We start from the raw sequence: 21,714 nt of genomic DNA, 5'->3' as shown, positions 1-21,714 counted from the left end.
TAACAAAAATATTGGAGAATTTTATTTTTTTTTCCTCCCTGAATCAGGAAAAGCATCATAAATTAGTGACTTGTATTACCTGGCTCAGTGGTAGTGGCAGTGCCACCTCCTTGCTGATTTCAGCCTTCTTTTAATAGGGCTAACAGGAGACTGGAGAGGGTGCTCACCAGTACAGTTATGTTCTGCTGCAGACTTTTATCTGCTGAGACCTGAGGTGGATTGAGAATGACTCCCTCAACAGGTCTCTGAACAACACAGTGACAGGTTTCATCCGAAGCTAACATGAGTAGCTCTGAGCAGGTAGCTTGGAGGAGAAAGTATCCGCCTGCATTATGTTATAGCCTTAAACCATTCAGATTTGTTCTCCAATTTCTGTGTAGCAATCATCCAAATTGCAGAGCAAAAGGTTTTGTGAATAATGTGCAAAGTACAGCCAGGATTCTTTAAAAAATCTAACAGTCAATAAAGTATTCATGCTTTCTGGAATGAAGTTGGCCTCTATATATCATTGATCCTTTATTAATGATTTCATTTTAAATACTGCTATCCTGATTCACAAAGGAAGCATTTTCCATTTTCCATTGCTATTTTGTTAAATATCCAAAGGGAGAATTTTCCACTTACAGAAAAAGTAATTTCACAGATGACCACGATTGCTGAGGGCCAGATTCAGAAAATGATAATCTTCTCCCCTCTTTCTCCAGAAGTTCCTGTCCTTGTTCATTAGCCGTACACAGCAAGAGATGAAGCAAGCTGTATGAAACATTGTAATTGGGTGTCTCCCACTGATGCCACGTTAATATGTCATTAGACTAATATCTTTTACTGACACACAGATATGGTTTTCAGAACAGATCTGGAAACCTGACAAGCTGGATGTTGTATTTTAAAAGACTAAAATGATTTATATTTGAAAATGTCTTAATTTACAGGGTGTCTTAAAATCTGGCTGAGACCCTACCACGTTATCACATCGCTATAGAGAGCAGGTTGCCAAAAATAGATGTGGAGCACTGGGGCACAATGGTGGTAGCGCTAATTGGAAGTCCAAGCAAAAATAATACAAAGACCTCATACTCTAAGCCCTGAAAGCCGCTACCCTGTATTCCCTGCAAGTGGCTTGTCTCCGATGTAACTGCAGCATGTATTGCATGTGTATGGCCATTACTTTACATGAGGACATACTATCAGAGAAATTTAACTTTCTCCTTAACGTCATCAGGCAACATGCACTCCTACACGAAGGCATAACCCAAAATTCAAGCACCTTGTGTTCGTCCATTTGAAACCTTTCTACCAGTCTGATGGAAAACTGGACCAGAGCTATTGTTTATGAACTGGGACTATGTTAGATTTCTTTCTAGCATCGGAATACTTGCTTTAAGTCTTAAGTTAGTCAGAAATGGTCTTAAAGCAGGCAGTTCGAGGTTTATGCATGTTGCTCCTTTCTGAAAAACAAATCTCAATGGGAAAAGTGTCAAGGTAGATTTTTGTCTTTTTTTTTTTTTTTTAGATGACTGGCAGATGGAGAACCTCTTTTCAAGTGAACTTGGAGCATGGACACTGTCTTGGAGAGAAGAAAGAAAAAAGACAGAACTGCAAAGAAAGTTTGAAGAGCCCTGTGCTCCTGAAGCGCTGCCTACCCTTCCTTTTAGCAGTGAGTTCTGTTTGAACGATTTTGGCATATCTTTATGCTGAAGAGCTATGTGTTGCTAAGCAACATTTAGCAGTGTGTAAGCATATAGAAGTTGCCTTTGGTACTTTACATAGCTGTGTCTGCTCTCATCCCAGATTCCCTTAGTAAGATGAAAGGTCCTTCTATGAGTAGATATGGGATCAAGGTGTATAGTGAGAATAGTATAGAGATCAGAAGCTGAGCTCTTTCAAAGGTAAATGGGCCATAGCAAAGACTACAAGCTAAACTAAACATAGGACAACCGAAAAACCATGCAAGTTTTCTCTCTCCTTTAAACTATGAACTGCCTTCCCTGTTGCAAGTGCGGCACTGTTTACTTTCATTTCTTGTGACAATAAGAATAAAAATCTATTTAAAGTGTTTCAGGGAGTGAATCACACATTTGAAAGAAATATTTTTTTTGTGAAGAGTAGCATTGACTTGTTATAAAAAGTAAATTGGGTGAACAGAAAACAGATTGAGAAAACAGGCACGAGCTATGCCACTCATGAAATTTTATCCAGAGACCTGCAGCCTGAAAACATTCATGTAACTTTAAATTTCTGTTCCAGACTGTCATGAAGTATAAAGAGAATAAAGAGACTATTAGGAGAGAACTTGTTGTCTAATATAGTTGATCTCGCTACATTTTGTGCTTTGATGCAGTGCCTGTGTGATGAGATAGCATAGCCTGAGGCTTGATGTAGCAGCAGGAACAAGCCCATTCTAGACAGAGATCTTAAAAAATCTAGACAACAGGGTGCCAAGTTTACCTTCCCACTTCTGAGTGGTAGGAGATGCTATGTGAAAGCAAGATCCCAGCACCACTAGAGAACAAGCAGAGAGCCTGCATTTGCTTCTCTTATGCTGTGACATTCTTAGAGTTGAGGACCATTTCAGCTGTGACACCTTTGTGTTTCCTTAAACCTTTTTCTTTTGCTGGTAGCAGAAAGGTGAGAAGAGTCCCTGAGTGCTCTCAAGCCAAGTAATAATTTGGGGTTCGTTCCAAATCTATGTCACTAAATCTAGCTTTAGGCTTGATAGCAACACAAGGAAGGTTCTGGGAAATACTTTAGGCAGCTGTAATTCAAAGAAATCCTAAAATACTTTGTATTATATGTAATACTGTAGTGGTCCTTTGTAGTCTTAGGGAACAGGGGAGTATAAGTATTACAGAATGGCTGCCTCCTAATTATGGCATGGTGTCCCATAGTAATCACAGTTAACATGAACCTGAGGACTGATTCCATAGCATAAGCTTTTATCCATCTTCATTCAGCCTATATAAATTTAAAAAATCAAATGAGCTTGTTGTTCAAATGATGGAGAGAGCCAAAGAGATTACAACAAGTTTAACGATTTTTAAACGTCAGGTAAGTATTAAAACTCTTTGAACTCAGCATTTAAGCTTTTTAAGCTTAGCACTTAAGTGTGCGCTTATTGTGAAATCTGTGTTAGTTTTTTGTGACAGGGCTCGATAGGCAAATCAAAGGCCTATGAAATGCACTGAAAAAATGGTGTCCAACATAACTGTAATTTAGCTGCAGATACTGTAGTTTGTTTGGCTTAAATTATAAACTCCCGGAGGTAGAGGGAGGTTTTTTCCTTTGTAAAACACCTGGCCACATGTGTGGTGTCCAGTTAGGGTTCCTGTGTTCCATTGTCATTTAAGAATAAAAAGTCATCTAAATAATGTAGCTGTTTAGAATTTGTCAATAGAAAAATCAGTTAATAAAACTTTTTTCCTGCTTTATATGGTAATATATATGTTCCCTGCTAGTTGGATATGTGCATTTAATAGGAGTATCGTTGCATATTTAATTGTATGGATTCACTTCTGTGGTCAAGATGAAAAGCCAAAAAAACCTCTGATTTTTCTTTTATTTCAAACACTTACTATAGCAGAAGATTACTACGTTCTTACAATGTTAAAATGGAAAATATTTTGATGTAATATTATTAAAGTTGATTACAAAAATAAAATTGGCTGTTCCAGAGGTAAAACTTTACAGTATGTATTGTCTTTCAGACAATTATCAAATATGTAAATTCCAGATAGATGTTTGACCTGAACTTAGATCTGCTGCCTGAATCAAGATTAATTCATTATAAACTAATTGAGGAACAATTAATTGATGTTCAAGGCATTAATTTTTTTTGTTGTTTAAATTCAGTTATTTCTCTCTATAGCATAATACATAAGAGAGAATGATCATTGCTTCTTAACTTCTTATGCAAATAAATTACAAAATTAATTGCTGGTTGCACTGAAATTAAGGAGGTGTCAGTGTTTCAATTAAAAACCTTTATTTTTGGAGGTTTATAAATCAGTTATAAAAGTTCTCTCCAAACACAAGAAATAAATTAATTAGCAGACATTGTTTTAGCTGACAAGTGTGTTTATTTACATCTTTAACGATATCAGGAGTCTTAATCATTTAACATTTTCTAAGTGCTGTGAGATCCTTGAGGGATGGACTCAATAAAGTGCAAAGTATTATTAGTATTCTCTTTAATTCATTCATGTTAACAATATATATGCCATGAGGGCTATTTCAGTGAATTGCGCGTGCTAGATCCCACAATCTATCTATTAGGAAATGTCTCATGGAAATGATTAAAGATTCAGGGGAGATCTGGTGATCGCTTACTTTGACAAGAAGAATTGGCAAGCATCCTTTTAAGGAGAAAGATGAACCATTGCCTCCTTGAAGGATGTAAGAATGGGAAGAAAGGATTTCTGTCATATGTACCATGAATTTGGAAAGCCTGGTTAAAAACATATTAATATAAAATTATCTATGTATCTTTATAGATAGGTAACTTTATAGATACCTAGGAGATAAATTTATTCATAAATATACAGGTGGAGACAACACACACAACACACATTTAAATAGAGTCCATCATTTAGACTTGGATTCAAACCACTTAAGGAGGTGCCAGTTTCATACCATAATTAAGCTGCGGAACAGGGCTGGTTACTCCCTTTTTCCTTTCCTGTGCCTCCAACTCTGTTCCTAGGCACACTGTTAGCCTTGCTCTGAGCTTGACGTGATCATTCTTGCTGTGGTGTGAGCTGGTTCAGGAGTAAAGGTGCCAGGAAGCAGTTCATTTTTTGGAGGGCAGGATTCACTTTCTACACGTTCAGCTACCTGAACCAGCTCACTGTGGGGCCAGGCAGATGAACAAGAGAGGTCTGAAAATAGATTAGCTTAGATCAAGTGTCAGATTTTACTCTGGGTTGGGAGTAGTTCCTCTGTATTTGCTGGTGGGAGCCAGACCCTGCCAAAAAGTAGGCAGGTCTCAGGCTGGTTGCAAGGATCCTTCTTCATTGACAAGAGAGAAAGAATAAGGTGAAAACCCTGGGTTAACACAGCCTTCTCCATTTAGTGCTTAAAGTTGGATCATTTTAATCTAAGATAAAACAAGTCTTGCTTTAATGAAAAGTATGTATTTTCCTTGGTTTTTTAAGCATTTAAGTTAAAGAGGAATATGGCGATTTCTCTTGGGCTTTAAACCCCTAAATAACATTTAAAATGTTCATCAAGTTTTCTTTGAAAGCTATTTAAACATCTGAATAAAAGGAAGAAGATGTATTGTTATTTAGAGCTCCTTGGAGGAACTCCAAGCTTTAATTGCACTTCACTTTCATTTCAGTAAGAACAAATTTGAATGAAAGTGTCTCTGTCCTGTGGTGCTCTTTCATTCCCCATCTTAGTTCCTGTGAAAACAGTGCAATGGCACAGCCAAACTCAGCCAGGCACCCACCTGCTGTTGATTTAGACATCTCTTTTGGCTCCTAGCTGATTTTCTCTTGTTTTGAGAATAAATTAAAAGCGCATTTGAAAGTAGCAATGTCAATTTTCCTAATTATCTGAGACGTAGTGACTATAAATACCACAATACCTATTAAACAAATACATTCAAGAGAGTTCAGTGGTTAATATCCAGACAAATCGACTTTTTACAGGGAATCCAATGGTTCTCTCTGAGATTTTCAGGCCAGATAATGTGTGCACACTGGATGCAACATGGGTCTTCTGGGTATGTTAGACCTACTGTTTGTGTACATGCACGGAAAAATGACCTTGTTTCCTATGAACTTGCTGAACACGTGCTCTGGTGTCCCTCTGCGCATTGGCTAGCTTTTTGATATCTCCAGATGCCACAACAATAAAAAAAAAAAATCTTTTTTTTTTCCTTTTAGAAATCAGAAGTTGAAAGATAAGACAGTTCTGGAGAAACCCAGGCCTGTTTATCTTTTATATGGCTAATGAGAGGAGAACTCTTTCTCTGTTTTACGTGTAGCCACGCTTGCTGAGATCTATGGCAGCACACTTAAAACAGTTTCCATGGGAAAGCCGATGGCTGAGTTTATCTTTATTTATGCAAGACTCGTTTGCTGAGCTCTACATGTGTTTTGGTATAGTGTCAGGAGTTCTTCATCAGATGAGTAAGAAGTGCTTGATGTTTCTTGATGCTGTTCTTTTATTCCCAGGCCTGTTGCTACCAGATTTCCTCTTCCCTCCTACAAAGTATAGCAAATTTCCTACTGTTTTCAATATCTTTTGACATATGAGGTTTCTTGAAATACAGCTGATATTGGTATGTGCTGATATACTCCATAATATCTGCTGTTTTTCTAGTTCTAAATGAAACATACATTAGAATTTACTAATGTCTTGTGAGACGGTCGTGTTTGGGGAATATTCATGGGATGCTGCATATTTAAGACTTACGCTTACTTTACTTTTTTTTTTTTTACTTTTGCGTACTATTTAAGACTTTTTCGCACAGATTGTTCAACCATAATCCTAGAAATGTTAATGACTAAGTTAATGAAAATAAAAATGGAAGGACTGGATTGCAAACTGGATTGCTATAATGATGAGCCTGGTTGTTTAGTACATATAGGCCACTAAAACTTTGGGCTAAATTTAAACAGACATCAGGAACCGTGGCAACAGACTCTGGAACCAGAGTCTGTGTATTATGTTACACTGGATCCTAAATGTATGTAAAAACTCCAAAGCAGGGGAAAATTGGACATAACTGTATCTGTCACTTTAACTTAAATAAAGAAAAGAAAGAAGGGTTTGTATCTTATGAAGAGTGAGGTTTGCTTTTATGAAATTAGTTCATAGCCCCAATTATACTGTGCGTGAATTTCAAACACTTAAAGCACTCTAAAAGTTTTAAAATCCATACTGAAAACTTTTTTTGGCTTTTTCAGAAGCATAATCTTTTCTGTATCACCGAGAAAATCATAACCAATATATTCTACTTGCCTAAATTTAAGAGAGAGTGGTATAAGTTATTGATAAAGCTATAGGTAGTACACATCCTTAGTGACAGTGATCTTTACAGTAAACAAAACAGAAGTAGTTCAATTGTTGTAGCTATTTTCCTGGTTCCGCAAAAGTACAGTGAAAAATCTTGCATCCTTCTGCCTGTTGGTATGAGGTTGTAGACCTAGAGGTTTATATGAGTAGTAAAGGAATCTGGGGAATATTTCCCATTTCTTTTTAGGGCAGTGTGAATCACAGAATCATAGAATGGTTAGAGTTGGAAGCAACCTTAAAGATCACCCAGTTCCAACCCCCTCTGCCCTGGGCAGGGACACCTCCCACTAGACCAGGCTGCTCAAAGCCCCATCCAGCCTGGCCTTGAATGTCTCCAGGGATGGGGCAGCCACAGCTTCTCTGGACAACCTGGGCCAGTGTCTCACCACCCTCACAGGAAAGAATTTCTTCCTAATATCTAATCTAAATCTCCCCTTTTTCAGTTTAAAACCGTTACCCCTTGTCCTATCGCTCCACTCCCTGATAGAGTCCTCATCTTTCCTGTAGCCCCTTTAGGTACTGGAAGGGGCTCTAAGGTCTCCCTGGAGCCTTCTCTTCTCCAGGCTGAACAACCCCAACTCTCTCAGCCTGTCTTCATAGCAGAGGTACTCCAGCCCTCTGATCATCTTTGTGGCCCTCCTCTGGACTCGCTCCAACAGGTCCATATCCTTCTTATGGCCAGGACTCCAGAGCTGGACACAGTACTCCAGGTGGGGTCTCACAAGGGCAGAGTAGAGGGGCAGAATCACCTCCCTCAACCTGCTGACCATGTTTCTTTTGATGCAGCCCAGGATAAATGAGCATGGGGAGTTACCAAGAAATGAGGGAATTTCCTTGGAACTTGTCTTTGGAGAAGAAGGAGCAATCTATTTTGATTGACCTCTAATGAGCTGATTTTGTCCAATACTGCCTGGTTGGCCCTGTTATGTTTGTGTTTTTAAGCACCTCATCTGGACACAATCTCTTCAGAGAGAAGTTTTTTGCATGTTTTCATTGTGAGGAAGATAGAGGCTGCACCATTGACAGGCTGAGGGACTTATGATTATAATATTGGTGATTTTTAGCTTTTATTTTTAGTAATATTGCTCAAAGTATTCTCACACACACAAGGAAGTATTGATGCTATTGGACCTTAAACACTGTGTGTACAGTTCTCTGATGACCTTGCCCAGGAAAATGAAATCTGATATAAAGAATGACTACAGGGATTTGGAAGCCTGCCTTATGAAAGAAAGCTGAAATTTTCTTTGGACTAGCAAAACAAAAGATGAAAGGGCTTAGACTGCTCTCCCTGGCAGTCATGAAGGTTGAATGTGAAGCTCCTCTTGAAATTCAACATACATGTCTTTCTGTTGAGATGCTGTGAGCCTACAGACTATTTTAGGTTTATGCAACTCTTAATTTTACAGTTTGCTCATTACAGACTGCAAAAAAAAGCCTTCTAAGATGCACCTACGCTGTCAGACACTTTACAGAGATATTAGTGTGTTGTCAAATTACGGAATTTCTTCTCTATGCCTCACAAAATTTGAACCCAAATATATAAAGTGTCAATGTATATAAATTAAGCAGACATATTTGATTTTCATTATGCAATTGTTTTTCTGTTATTTTTTCTAGTTGCTCTACATGCTTCAAAACTGGTAATCTCATTCTTATTCTACCTTTCCTAAAGCTTTCTCACTGTTCAAACTTATTTCTAAATGAGATGGGTTTGCTTAAGTTTTATATAAAAAAGATTTTTTTTTAGACCATGTAACATCTAATATTTTCATCACCTGAAAATGAAGGAAATTCATCTTTTTGCAAAATCTTAATGCAAGACTACAAAGACGACAGTTCTTTTATAAGCTATCAATGTATTGTTCAGTTCATCTACATGCAGAATTGCGGTAGTGGTATTCAAGAAGCATATGCATGGGCTAATGGGATTTTCCATTTTGCATTACTTCATTGTTGAATATGTGCAGGCTTAAAAGATTCAGGGTAATAAACCTAGCATAATGCTACATGTATATGATTACCTCTGTCTTGTTGATAACTTAATCCTAGAGTTGATGTCATTTATTTTTCAGATGTGAGAATGACCCATCATCTATCAAAATATTAAACTGACTCACACTACAATATTGATTGGCAGAACTGGAAGTGTCCTTAAAGATTTTTTTTCCAGTTTGAAAATTAATGCAACAAGGTCTAGTTGATTCTGGGTAGTATACGCCTTTTCGTCTGTGACATGTTGTCGGAACAGGATGGGTGATGGTATAGAGAAAGTTTTTTTAATTTGTCTTTTTTTGTTAAACCCCTCAGTAGCTGAACATTAACAGTAGTTAGGACTTGCTATTCTGTTGTCAAAGTGCTGATTTGCCTGATTTCTTTACAAGTTGTTAAGATGCACAGCACATGCAGAAAAAACACTATAAAAAAAGAAAAATAGATTAGGAGAATTAAGGTAGACTTAGAGATTCAGGCACTTGTTTCCACTAAAATTCAGTATCTAGGGCTTGGACACCAGAATTCAGTAGACACCTTTGAAACTGCTTTCTGCCTTTTCAATACTCTCCATTTTGAAGGTAGCAGAAGGGTTGGTACTGCATATCAGCATAACAAAGAATCTTATCCAGCAGTGAAAAATGGATGGGAAACTGTCAATATGATAATAGAACCACTTATTCTGGGTGGCAATTACAGTAGGACAAAGAAATTGGTTTTGCCTCTAGAATTGTCTAACCAAACATTAGAACTAGAGTCTAGAAATAGGATTGCAGTATTTTCTGCAGCTTTCTGTGTCCTGTCTCCCTATCTTCTTTTTCCTCTTTGAAGGGGAGTTCTTTACTAGTGGTATAATCATAGCTTTGTTTTACTGTGGTAAGGCTGTCAAGTAACACACCAGTAAGAGTCCAGAAAAATCCCCAAAAGGCCACCCAGAGCATTCGTGCAAGTAATCAACAGTGATAAATTTAGCATGAAACATTTGGCCATGTAAGCTGCAGACTGAGAACAATGGATTTCTCCAGCTATGATAGTAGGGACTGGCTGCCCCCCTATCCACTAATTATCTGTGAAAATGAGGGTTGGGGGTTGCTAGCAGGATTAATTACTTTGCAACCGCTGAAAATTACAGTGATTTTGAGAAAGTAGCAGTCAAAGAAAAAGTCTGTAAATGCTTGTTTGCCAAAAATAGCACAGCTAATACTTGGCCATGTTTCAAAGTTTCGAGCAAAATGTATACTACCATTTCAGTATTGCTTGAATGCTGAACAAGCTGAACTAGCAACAGGAACACTGTGGCAGCCTGAAGTAGTAAAAGCCTTCAGGAGACACTTGAAGATGTCAAAGCATCTATTGTTTTCCCTACTGATTTTGTGCGCTTGTTGTAGACAGAGGCCATGACATGGAGCTGGTCTTTTGTCTATGCAGTTGTGGTAGTCTTCCACCATTTATTGGAGGTGTGCTAATACGGGGAACAGAGCCAATGGGAGATGAACAGTGAAAATATTGCAGAGATTCGCTTCTCAGGGCAGCGAGAGAATTTTCTATGAGAGATGATAATCTGGGCCAACAATCTGTTCTTATACGTGCTGGAAATTGAGATCATGGAAAGAATAGGGATGGTATTAATTGTCTCATTGATTATAAATTTTACTCTATCAGTTTAAGCAAAAGCATAGTCATCCCATTTACTATCTAGAACATGCAACTTCTCCAGAAGATATCTAGCTTTACTAATTCAGGGAAAGGGAAATACTGCAAACAGACTGAGAATTGTTCAGGTCTAAAAGGGCCTGCTTTTTCATGGAGGCTGCTAGCCTATAGGTCCCTCCTGTCAGCTGGCAATTTCTGGGGTTTTATCCTGGATGTGTATCATTGCACAATTATTCTAACTGCTTTTGGGAAAGATTTGTGCAAAGCGCAAAAGTCCTTTGTTTTATAGATGGTTGATATTATAAAATGAACATAGCCTCAGATACTTAGTGAAAGTATATTTTAAAAAACAATGAAACTTGAAGACAAGAAGACTGCAAATATTCATAGCTCCCTTAGCTATGGTCTTGAAAAAATTCAACAGTATATCTTTCTATTGCACTGTACAACCTTTGAGGCAGACATCTCCATCACATGCAGACCACAGTATATTAGACAGCGCACTGAATTCTGCATTAATGATGTTCAAATAGTCCTCACAACTCATGATATTGCTTGAGCTGTGGGAACAGTTTTCTGTGAGGCTTACTGCCAAATCTTTCGCTTTTGTTATTCTCTTATGAAACTGTGGCAATTTAGCACAAGCCTGTACTAAAAGCTCACATTTTATATACTCAAGAAGTGCAAAAATCAATGCGTGAGCAGGCAGAGAAATACTAAAATGCTTGTAGTCTGAAATGGGGCTACCTGCAAACCCATTTCATCAGTCTGGCTAAGTACCCCAAAGTCAGAAAGCTTATCTGATCCATCTAGACTTCTCGATGATGAAAATCTCACAAAACCAAAGGATTTCTGAGACCCCATGATTTCAGTCATTCAGAAAATACCACGAGAAGCACTTATGCTTCTTTCGTATTGCATTTTTTACTCTCTGCAGACAAAACAGAAAATGAGAACACAGAACAACTCTGAAAAAAGTAACCTTTTTTAAAACCCCTGACATTTTGGGCTTGTGCCTAATGACAAAAATGAAATAATTCTGTTCCTGCTTTTGACACAGACAACTGATCCCTGCTGAGAATGAGTGTTCACACTTGCTTGCTTCAGTAAGAAAGACGTGAAAAGGATGTCAGGGACCAAATTCCAGCCAGGTGTGAAGTGTAATTCTACTGAGATCAAGGGAATTTTAACCCAGAGATTTTTAGAGTATTTCACAGATGCAAATTAAGTGACCTTTCTGGTTCCACTTTGCAAATGTTTTGTAATGAAAACAGAATTGGTATGAAACTTCATTATTGTGGCAAAACATTTCATACTGTGACAATCCAGCTCCCTTCAGACAGAATAAATGCAAGACATTGTCTGAATCGAATGGCAAAAACGCCTATTCCTGAGGGGTTTTAACCCCAAGTTTCTTGACTGTGGGATGTTTCCTGATCTGAGTACCTCCCAATAGGTTAGCTTGTCAATACAAGTGTTTTGGCATCCTGTGATTTTCCCAAGAGACATTTAATCTTTTGCAGTCCAACTTTCCACATATGCTACAGTGTTTAAAGAAAGATTTTTCAGAAGATGTGCTCCAGTGAATAAATAAATACAACAATGACCACACTCAAAGTGTATTCCAGTTTCAGAGGAATTACTGGTCCTGTCTGTGCTGTCCACGGTGTACGGAAATTTTTGAAACCTATCTGCTATCTCAGAAAACCGAATCAATCATTTAACTGTGCCCAGGCTTCTAATGCAGATCCTGGATTGCAGCAGGATAGAGAAACATGAGAAATGTATTCATCCACACGTGGTATGCTCCTCTCCTCCCATCACCCACTGCAAGAACAAATCCTGGAAACTAACTACTTGTCCCTTTTCATAGGCATCTTAGTTAGAATAGAAAACATTTCTTAAAATGATGCACAATTCAGCTCAACAGATTATTAGCTAAAACAGTCTCCTCAAACTGAAACTAAGCTTTAAACAGAAAAAAAATCCCAAATTGCATTTCTTTGAAATTGTGTTGCCATTTATGGGTCTCCACATGCATTTAACAGTTAATAACTTAAAAATATTAATAGTTTAATGATATTAAAGTGAAAGAAGAGCTTGAAGAACAATGCTAATGTATCCAGAATCATTGTTACATTTTTACTTTTCAAAGGAAGGTTCAAGCCAGATCCCAAAGATAAGCCAGAACACTTATGAAAAATGACTCATCACATTGTGTCCCAAAATAAAGCAGTATGTACTTCATGCCTCCTGATGGAAGTGTATCCTGTAAATTTCCCAGACTAGATTTTTACATGTACCTTTAAGTCAAAGAAGCACCTGAGCTACTATTTGCTGATCAAAACCAGAGCAAAGCTCTGTTTGCAGTTCAGACACCTATAATCAGTGGAAGTTTAAAGGGCTTTTGAAAGACTGAACAAAGCGCATGTGGCTAAGACGGAGTGCTTGTCAACTCCAGGGAATAATCCAACAGTTGCAAGCCAGAGTCAATCTGTTCCTTGCATGACGGCACAGATACAGCCGCAAGCAAAGGCCATTCAATTTACTGAGAAATGTGGAGTCAGCTATGACCAGATTCAGGGAAATGTGATCCTTTGTGTTTGAGGTACCTGCTAGAAAGAACTTGTGCCATGGCCATATTTAATGCTCCAGATGGCATAGTTTCTCATCAAATGGTGTTGCTGCAAGCCCTTCACATTCATCCTGCAACACATTGCTAGGTTATGCATCTCCTGCAGTAATGTTTTCTTCAGCCAGAAGAAGGCAGTTTTTAAATGATGCTGAAACGATTAACAAAGAAAGCATAGATGACTATTTCCTATGCTTAATTACATACAAAAATAACATTACCAGGTACAGATTGCAGAGACAGAAACTCCAGCGTTCAGGCTTTCCAGAGCCTGTGTTACTATCCAGCTTTAATTTTGTATACTTCCTCCTCAGACATATGCATTTTGATTTAGTGTAATATTTTTACAATTGGACCCCAGCCACTCTTAGTGCAGTGGATGTGAGCTGTTCAGTGCTTTGTTCTGTTCTTATGGATGAGAATTAATAATTCTCCTGTGGACTTTTCTATGATGCAGATCACCTGGCAAATAAAATTTCAGACCAAATGATTAAAGTTTGGCAGAGTTAAGCAGTATTTGAAAATGGGGTGTTAAAATGGGAAACTCAATAATAGGAGGCACTACCATTCCCACCTGTGTTAAAATTCTGCCTTTGAAATGTATTTAAAGTGACTTCAACTATAGCCGGCTGTTTTGCCCTTTCCAGGATAGGTCAGCAGGGGTAACTGAACAGCAGCAGCGTTTAAGGACTGCAGAGAACTAATGTCTAGGGATTGCCCTGAATCAAACTTAAAACTCACACACAGATAAAAACATCTACCAGCTAATTCCTAGAGTACCTGATGAGATAAAAATGCCTGTTTTCAAATTAGTTATGGCTGGGAAAGTGGCTGTAGAACAGAAGCAGTTGTCACACCTTTAAGAAGATACGGGCAGACATATCTTATGCTGTGAATCTCAATCAGTGTCATCAAAATGCAAAGATATCTACTGTGACTGTAGCATAATGAAAGTGGTATCAACATTTTCAGTAGTATGTACAGATGTGTAAAATGTCAACTATCAAGAGAAAATGCATATTTCATACAAAGTTACATAAATAAACGGGGAGCTTTAGGCTATGAAGTGAGCCCATCTGTGCCTAGTCAGAGGAGGAAGTTAATCCCCCAAATCCAGGGAGACTGTAGTTTAAAAGTCAGCTTTCCAAAGTCTTGCTGTTAATGGTGCAGCCTAGACAGAGCACTTAGTTCTCCTGGCTCTTTGTCAGTGATAATTCACCTCCAGAGCAATATTATAGATCAGTCACTCTGAATCAATAATATTTGCATGCACTTATGTGTAGTTCATGCTAAGGAGGGTAAGGCAGAGCTAATCAAGCTAAAACATCATTTGTACACTTGGCAGCTCCCTGCTAACTTTGAACAGTCCAGTACATTAAAGCATAAGGATCAAAAGATCTAGAACTGAAATAGTGAGGACAGCTGATTTTTAAGTGGAATGACTATAAAAGTCAAGTGCCTCATGAAAGCATACGGGTTTCTACAAAGCTAAATGACAGATCTTGCTAATACCCAAATGCAGGCAATAAATTACCCACAACCAGCCAATAGTTCTCAGATCTCTCTGGCTAACAGTACCTGAACACCTCCCATGTATTTAAAAACCAAAATAATTCTTTTTCAGAACCTGTAGGAAGAACAGCTTGATGAATATCTACTATCTGTTTGATCACAAGTGAGAGCAACGATCGACCTCTATGCTAATCAGAATTTCCTAGTCTGTGAAGAGATAATTTTTCAGATCAGCTTGATTTATTGTATTTAGGATCCTCACAACAGGATACCAGACACCTACACCAAGCTGCAGCTATATTTTTTCCCCTTCATAAAAAGTGGCAGCATCAACAGTGCTTTGAATAAGAGCATCTCATTAATGAAGTAAAATGCATATGCAATTATATAGGTCCTAGATTTGGGCGGGGGGGGAGGTACATTCATTGGGGAGGTACGTTCATTGTGTCTGCATTTATACATGATACACTTACATGTAAAGTGCCTCTCCTTCTTATCACTTGCAGATATTTAGAACCTATTTGTGCATAAACTGTTTAACAAATTTAGATTCTGAACCTAATATAAATTTGCCATCTCTCTGTAGAGAACTCACAGCTTTATCTCTGTATTCCAGACCTGTCTCACTCTGGTCAAAATAAAATTGGTCTGTCTTCCCAGCATTGCCTTGTGGTTGTCTGGCCATCAGCTTGAACTGGACTAAAACAGAGCTTTTAATCTTTCTCTCCAAGCTACCTCCCTGTCATGTTCTTTAACCATCATGGACAACACTGAAGTCCCGCTTGTTAATTAGGCCAGTAACTGGAGTATCATGCTTGTCTTGTAATGCTTTCCGTGTCCTCACAGTCACATTATATCTAAATCCTGGAAGGCCGGGGGTTTGTTATTGTTTGGGTTATGGGTTTTTTTAAATCTTAGACACAGGCTCTCCAATCCTGCCTGCACAGCTAAAATTCTCATCCAGAGACTCTTCGTCTCACATCTTGATTATTGCAACATCCTTTTGACTGGCATTGCGAATGCATTTTGCTGTGTCCATATTCACTTAGAACATTGCTACCAAGACTATTTTCCTAGCTTGTTGCTTTAACCATATCCTTGCAGGACAAGTGCAGGCAGTGGAGTTTCATTTGGGCAGCACAGAGTTCCCTTATATCTCTTTTACACCAAGTAAATGAAGGTACCCTATTTTATTTAGCACTGCTTGACTAGTTTCCTTCTCCTAACACACACAGGATAGTTAGCATTCACTTCCTGCACCTCTTGCTTCCTTCTACAGGCTGGCTTGTGGTGGTTCACATCTTGTGCTTTTCAAATGAGCATCCAATGGGCTTTTCTCTGTTCTTTTTATACACAGGCAACATGGTCAAAGGGATTTCACAGAGGTGCTTCATTGTTCTGCTTAAATATCTAAATTGTCATCATCTGTATAAAAATAATATCATGTGTTAGTGTATGATGCTGCCACTGATCATCTGCCTGAGCATCTCCTTTCATTCTGCCTGAGAGCATCTCAGCTCTTTCCTTAAACACGGATTGTGTGATCCCTGGGGCAAAGACTATGTTTGAGACATGGTTAAGGGGTTAGAGCACCCACCTGTGACTACCTACTATAATAAAAAATATACAATGTACTGATATATATGTTCCTAGTTTGATGTTCTATGACTCTGGATATGAAAAATATGCAATCTATCAACACAAGTGTTTATGTTTATGCCCCATCCAACCCCACCTGCTTCAATAATATTTAGAGAATAACGCTTCAGCATTTACACACATGAAAAATTGAACATTTTCAGTGTATTCTTAGAGGATTGTGCTTACAACTCAGGGATACAATAGCCATGAATAATAAAGTGTGTGTATGTCAGGTGGAGAGAAATTTGGAGGGAGAGGAAAACCTGTCTCTCTTAGTATGTGTAATAGTTCTCTGACTATTTTATGATTTTCAGTATCAGACACAGTAATAGCAATGATTATGAATCTCAAGAAAACATTTTTTCATTAAGGAGAGGAGAAAAGAGAGACAGAAAACTTAGATCTTTTGCCAGCATTCACTACAATCTTCAACTAATCTGATCTGGGGAAAATTCCAAAATTAATACTGTCAAACTGAGCAGCAGATGTTTAAAAAGAATCAGGCACTGAAAGAAAATTGATGTGCCAATGAAAATCAGACAGACAGGAAAGTCTCACTAAATAAAACCCAGCAGGTTACAGGGGCACAAAAAAATTAGCTTAGATCATCTAGCCAGTTCATTTTTGTGTGACCATATTAATGGGATCTTTCTTTTTTTACTTGTTATATGTGTATTTGTGTAGTAAAAAGAAATCTTCTGTATGCTATTTTAACCTTCTGCAAAACATCTTTTCTCTGTTCACTGGAGTCTCAGCCAGATTGGCTTCACCTTACTTGTGAGACTTTCTACGCTGTCTTCTGGCTTGTCAGCACTCACTTCTCTTCAGCACCCATTGTTTGCCTTTGTATCTGAGTGTAGACAAAGAGGCTTCAGTTGATTGTTTGCAAGAATATGAAATAAATTTACATACATCAGAGCAATGGGTTTCCATTTCCAGAGGCTAAGCCAAGCAACAGCTGAATTTAGAAGCAGGCTTGTTTGCCGGGGGGGGGCGCGCAGCATCAGTCTGTAAGTGGTTATGCACAGCATAGGCACTTTCAGGGTATAGAGTTTATGTTATCCCTAGATTGTTCAGACAAGAGCCCAAATATTGGAATGGTTGTCTGCAGATTTGGAGAGTCTTTTGCCAGCTACAGCTGCTGGGACTCTCATTTAAGTTGTTAAAACAGATGTGATTAGGTCAAACATTTTTGAGCCAAAAGCTTCACACACGTAATAATTTGAAAACCAAAAAAAGACTAATCTTCTGTGTCTTCTAACTCATCTCATATTTTCTCTCAGATAGCAGCTGCTGCTTTAAGTTGCACACAGCATTATTATTTTTGTTTCCCTGGTTTGACTCATTTCTTTTGGAAATAGATCTCTTAGCTTGTTTTTGGCAAGCAGAATTCTGGCCTGACTGTGGATTTTTCTCTCGCTCTCACTCAGTCACACATACTTTGCTTCCTTTGCTGTTTTTCCAGCTTTTTAGCTATTCCTCCTTCTGCCATACTTGCTATGAGCACTGGGGGCTCGTGCATTAGCATCAGGCAGTATCTACTGACTAACTGTGTCCTGGTATCTATGTGCTGACTCTGTTAACACATTAACAAATAAAGGCATGTTAAGAGATTATTTTGTTTTCAGGGATGTGAAAAATAACTCAAAAAAAAAAATATTCAGCCTGTTTGTGTGTGTGTGTGTGTGTTAGAACTGTGAGAGGAAGACTGGAACTGTGGTTAATGTTACTGGCTTTGGACTGAAGAAATACATTTGCTGTATGTGAGCCGAGACCCTTACCAGATGGCAAACCTTTCAGCTGAGATAGATTAGGATGGGTAAGATGCAGCGTGCAGACTAACTGGCAAGTTTCTGAGCTCTCCTGTCCTGGTTTAACTGATCTCTTTTTTTCTTGGGGGTTATAGAGGTGCAGATTTTGGTATGCCTTACCAGAGACAGAGACAGGAATCCACCTTACCAGAGACAGAGACAGGAATCCAGAAACCTATGGCGAGTAGGGACTATGCCACTACACCAGTAATTACTTGTCAATGCAAGGGCATAGGGAGCTTTTCCAGGATACTCTCTCTTAAGTCCTTCACATATGTATTGTGCCAGTAGCATCCTACTGTCTCTATTATCTGATAACTATCTAGAAGTTTCTCTTTAATGCCAGAAATCATTCCTCCGTAGATTTAGGTACATGCCATTCTCTTCTTCCCAGACTCATCACACCATTCTATGCAATTTAGAACAACCCTTAGACAAAACACAAAAAGAAAGTAAGCATCACTAAAGAGAAGCTAATCCCTGTGTTTAGAGTCAAAGGACTCCATAGGATTAAGGAACAAGTAAGAACCAAATCCAGATCTCACTGGGGTTCAGAGAAAGGTTCATCAGGATTCTTCCCAATTCTTGTCCCTCCCTCTGGCTCTGGGTAGCAGCAAAGGCAAACATAGCAAGTTTCATTACAAAGCTCCTACAACTCAATGGGTGTCAATAAAAAAAACTAAAAAACCCAGGAACTGTATTTTGTTTTTTATAGAGTCCCATTTTAGTTCTAGTAATGTTTAAATGTTGCAAAATTTTAGGCTCAGATGTGAGTTTTTCATTTGGATGAGCCTGGAACAGCAAGTGAAAGAGATGGATGTAAAAGCAAGGAACCTTGGAGCAGCTGTAGATACCCCAGAGTAATGCAGAACAAAGTGGGTCATTCAGGAAACTCTTTGGCAGACAATCAGGTTCTGAAGTTGCTGTCAAGCTTGGAGAGTGGCAGGATGAACAGATGATATCAATACATTCTCTGTTCTTCATCACAGGATGTTTTCCTGAATTGATTACAACCTGGTGGAGCTGCTGGGTAAGTTAATGAATTTAGTGAGGTAGGGAGAATACCGGTGGGGGAGCAGCACAGTTTTTATGTATCCAATTTGAAATATCGTAAGAGATCTGATTTTCCCAGTCTGAGATTCAGGCCACTGAATCCAGAACAGAGCTGACTGGAAAAGCATATATTTTGCTTAAAGTGTTGCTTTGTGTTAAGCATGTACTTAACTATTTTCCCAAACTGGTACTTCTCTCAGGTTTTATTAGCAATCTTAGCACCCTAAATAAGATTGGAGTAAAGAAAGGAAGCATAATTTCTCTGACGAATACGTCAGCTAAATGTCTTTCTTTTTCCCCGAAGAAGGTTATAATGGTGGGTTTTTTTCAGATCTGCAGAGGAACTGAAGTGATACATGAGCACTTAGCAATAAACATTTTTAATGGAGACCCCTATCCCCAGCTTAATTTCTGCCCTCAGTCATACTGCATTAATCAATACTGGTGATGTTCCTAGCAGTTTCATTGCACGCTGTGAACAATTTTGCTGCTTGGAATTACAGAAACGTGCCTTGAGTGTATTTTGATACTCAGATTTAATAACAGAGGATCCAATATTGATTTTAATGGGAAATTGTTTGCGTATGCATGTGCACATCTGTCTTTTTCTGTGCACCAGTTTCCTGTGCACTGAATAGTCATGCTCCAGTCCAGCACTTGTGACTGTTACAATACTGAAAGATTATCAGAAATAGAACAAACCATGACAACAATGATTAGAGGAAAGTGATTAACTGACTAATGTGACCTTGCTTCACTGCAAATTATTTACAACTTCCCCAGATGTTGCATTCAGTGTTACTCATGCACATGCAATTTCTACCAAGCATTCTTGGTGGTGTGAGTATTCACAAAATTTAGTCTATAACACTATTTATCAAATGATAGTATTACTCTTTGTTTAGATGGGTTCAGGTCTTAAATCTGGCCTTCTGAAGCCAGTGTTTGTAGTTACTCGCAATTCATTTTCTGAGTGAAATGCACCCATGGGCAAACGGGCAAATGAGGCCCTAAACAGGCAAATGAGAACAGTGGGCTTAGAATAGTCTTTCTGCTGGTAATATTTACAATTATTCAAAATCGCATAGTTGAATTTGATTTTCAGTGAAATGTACTACTTCACTAACAGCCAGAAAGAGACATATATGCTATTCAAACCCATTTGAAGACATTTTTAGAGGGCTTACATGGGTCATTAGGCCTGTTGGGAAGCTTAGCCCCTGGGAACAGCCTTTGCGTGTTATTTTGCTCTTACTTAAACATTGGGCTGTGCATGGGTCCTAACTTTTAGCTGAGCTTCATCAAAACACAAGTGAAAAGTAATTTCAAAAAATCTCTAGAAGCAATTTCAGCACTGTATTTAAGTGAGTATTTTAAGAGGTTTTCTCAAACCATACTTCTAATTGCTAAAACAAGCTACAGCATAGAAATGTTCATAAGTATGTGTACTTATTCACTACTCATGGTTCAACAAAAAATATGCCACTGACATTCACATAAAATTCACCCTAATTATTTCACAGGCTCATGAGTTGTATTATTTAAGGAAAGGTTAGGGGTTCTTGAGTTTAGAGGTAGCCAAATTAAGGAAGAAAATTAACTTTAATTTTTAACTGGTCAACTTTAATTTTTAACGGTTCACAAATTTCCAGGCAATAAACACACCATTTTTTTTATAAATTAAGAGCAGATTATTCCTTGGCATATGGGATCTGAAGGTTCCCCAGTGTGTTCGTAAAGTAACTTTCCTTTAAACAATGTACTTTTATTGGGAAACTTTTATACAGTCCTCCAAAGTCCTGCTTACCAATACATATCCGATCAACACACCCTTTGAGTGAGTCAGGAAAATATCACTGCCTTTCTTCTCCCACTGTATGATGACTTGAGAGCAGACAAGGAGCACTGTACTGAACCTGATGATCTTTCACAGGAGTATGGCCTTAGACCTTCTGCTTTCTATGTAGGTTAATAGAAACCTCTTCCTGTAGGTAACTGACTTTTTATGTAAGAGGATTTTTTGTTATTATTTCATACCAAAACCAGACATTCAAAAGCTATATCTATATAAATTATTACAGACTGCTCCTATAAAAAGTACTTAAATTAAAATATAACATGGATAACTACTTTCTTTAATAGCAATACCTTACATTTATTAAACATGTTTCCAGTTACCAAACCTTTCTGTGACTTTTTTCAGCCATAAGCTTTCAACAAAAAGAACTATAGCCATAATATATGTACCTCCATCATATGGATAAAGTGCTTGTATTAAATTTAAAAACTATTTAAAAAATTATTGCACAATGAGGGTTCATAAATCGCTGGAGTTTGCAGTGTCACACTAAACGTACACAAGATTTGTAGAGGGCTTATATTCAATATTCATAAAATTAA

At 38.1% G+C, this 21,714-nt stretch overlaps 1 protein-coding gene across 15 annotated transcripts in view; it reads left to right on the top strand.

Annotated features, from left to right (window-relative positions):
• SEMA6D (semaphorin 6D) overlaps window positions 1-21,714 on the top strand; it is a 686,608-nt gene that overhangs the window by 278,594 nt on the left and 386,300 nt on the right. For 14 of the 15 annotated variants that reach the window (XM_074600714.1, XM_074600710.1, XM_074600709.1 and 11 more), the window contains one exon: window positions 1,514-1,657. The gene's annotated coding sequence lies outside the window, so the exon portion shown is untranslated. Of the gene's footprint in view, window positions 1-1,330; window positions 1,658-21,714 lie in introns of those variants that run through there. The other variant, XM_074600724.1, reaches the window with a different exon arrangement.

Source organism: Larus michahellis, chromosome 9 (genome assembly GCF_964199755.1).
Source record: "Larus michahellis chromosome 9, bLarMic1.1, whole genome shotgun sequence".
Taxonomy (NCBI): domain Eukaryota; kingdom Metazoa; phylum Chordata; class Aves; order Charadriiformes; family Laridae; genus Larus; species Larus michahellis.
Note: the sequence above shows the minus strand (reverse complement) of the source record. Positions and strands in the feature narration are given on the sequence as shown.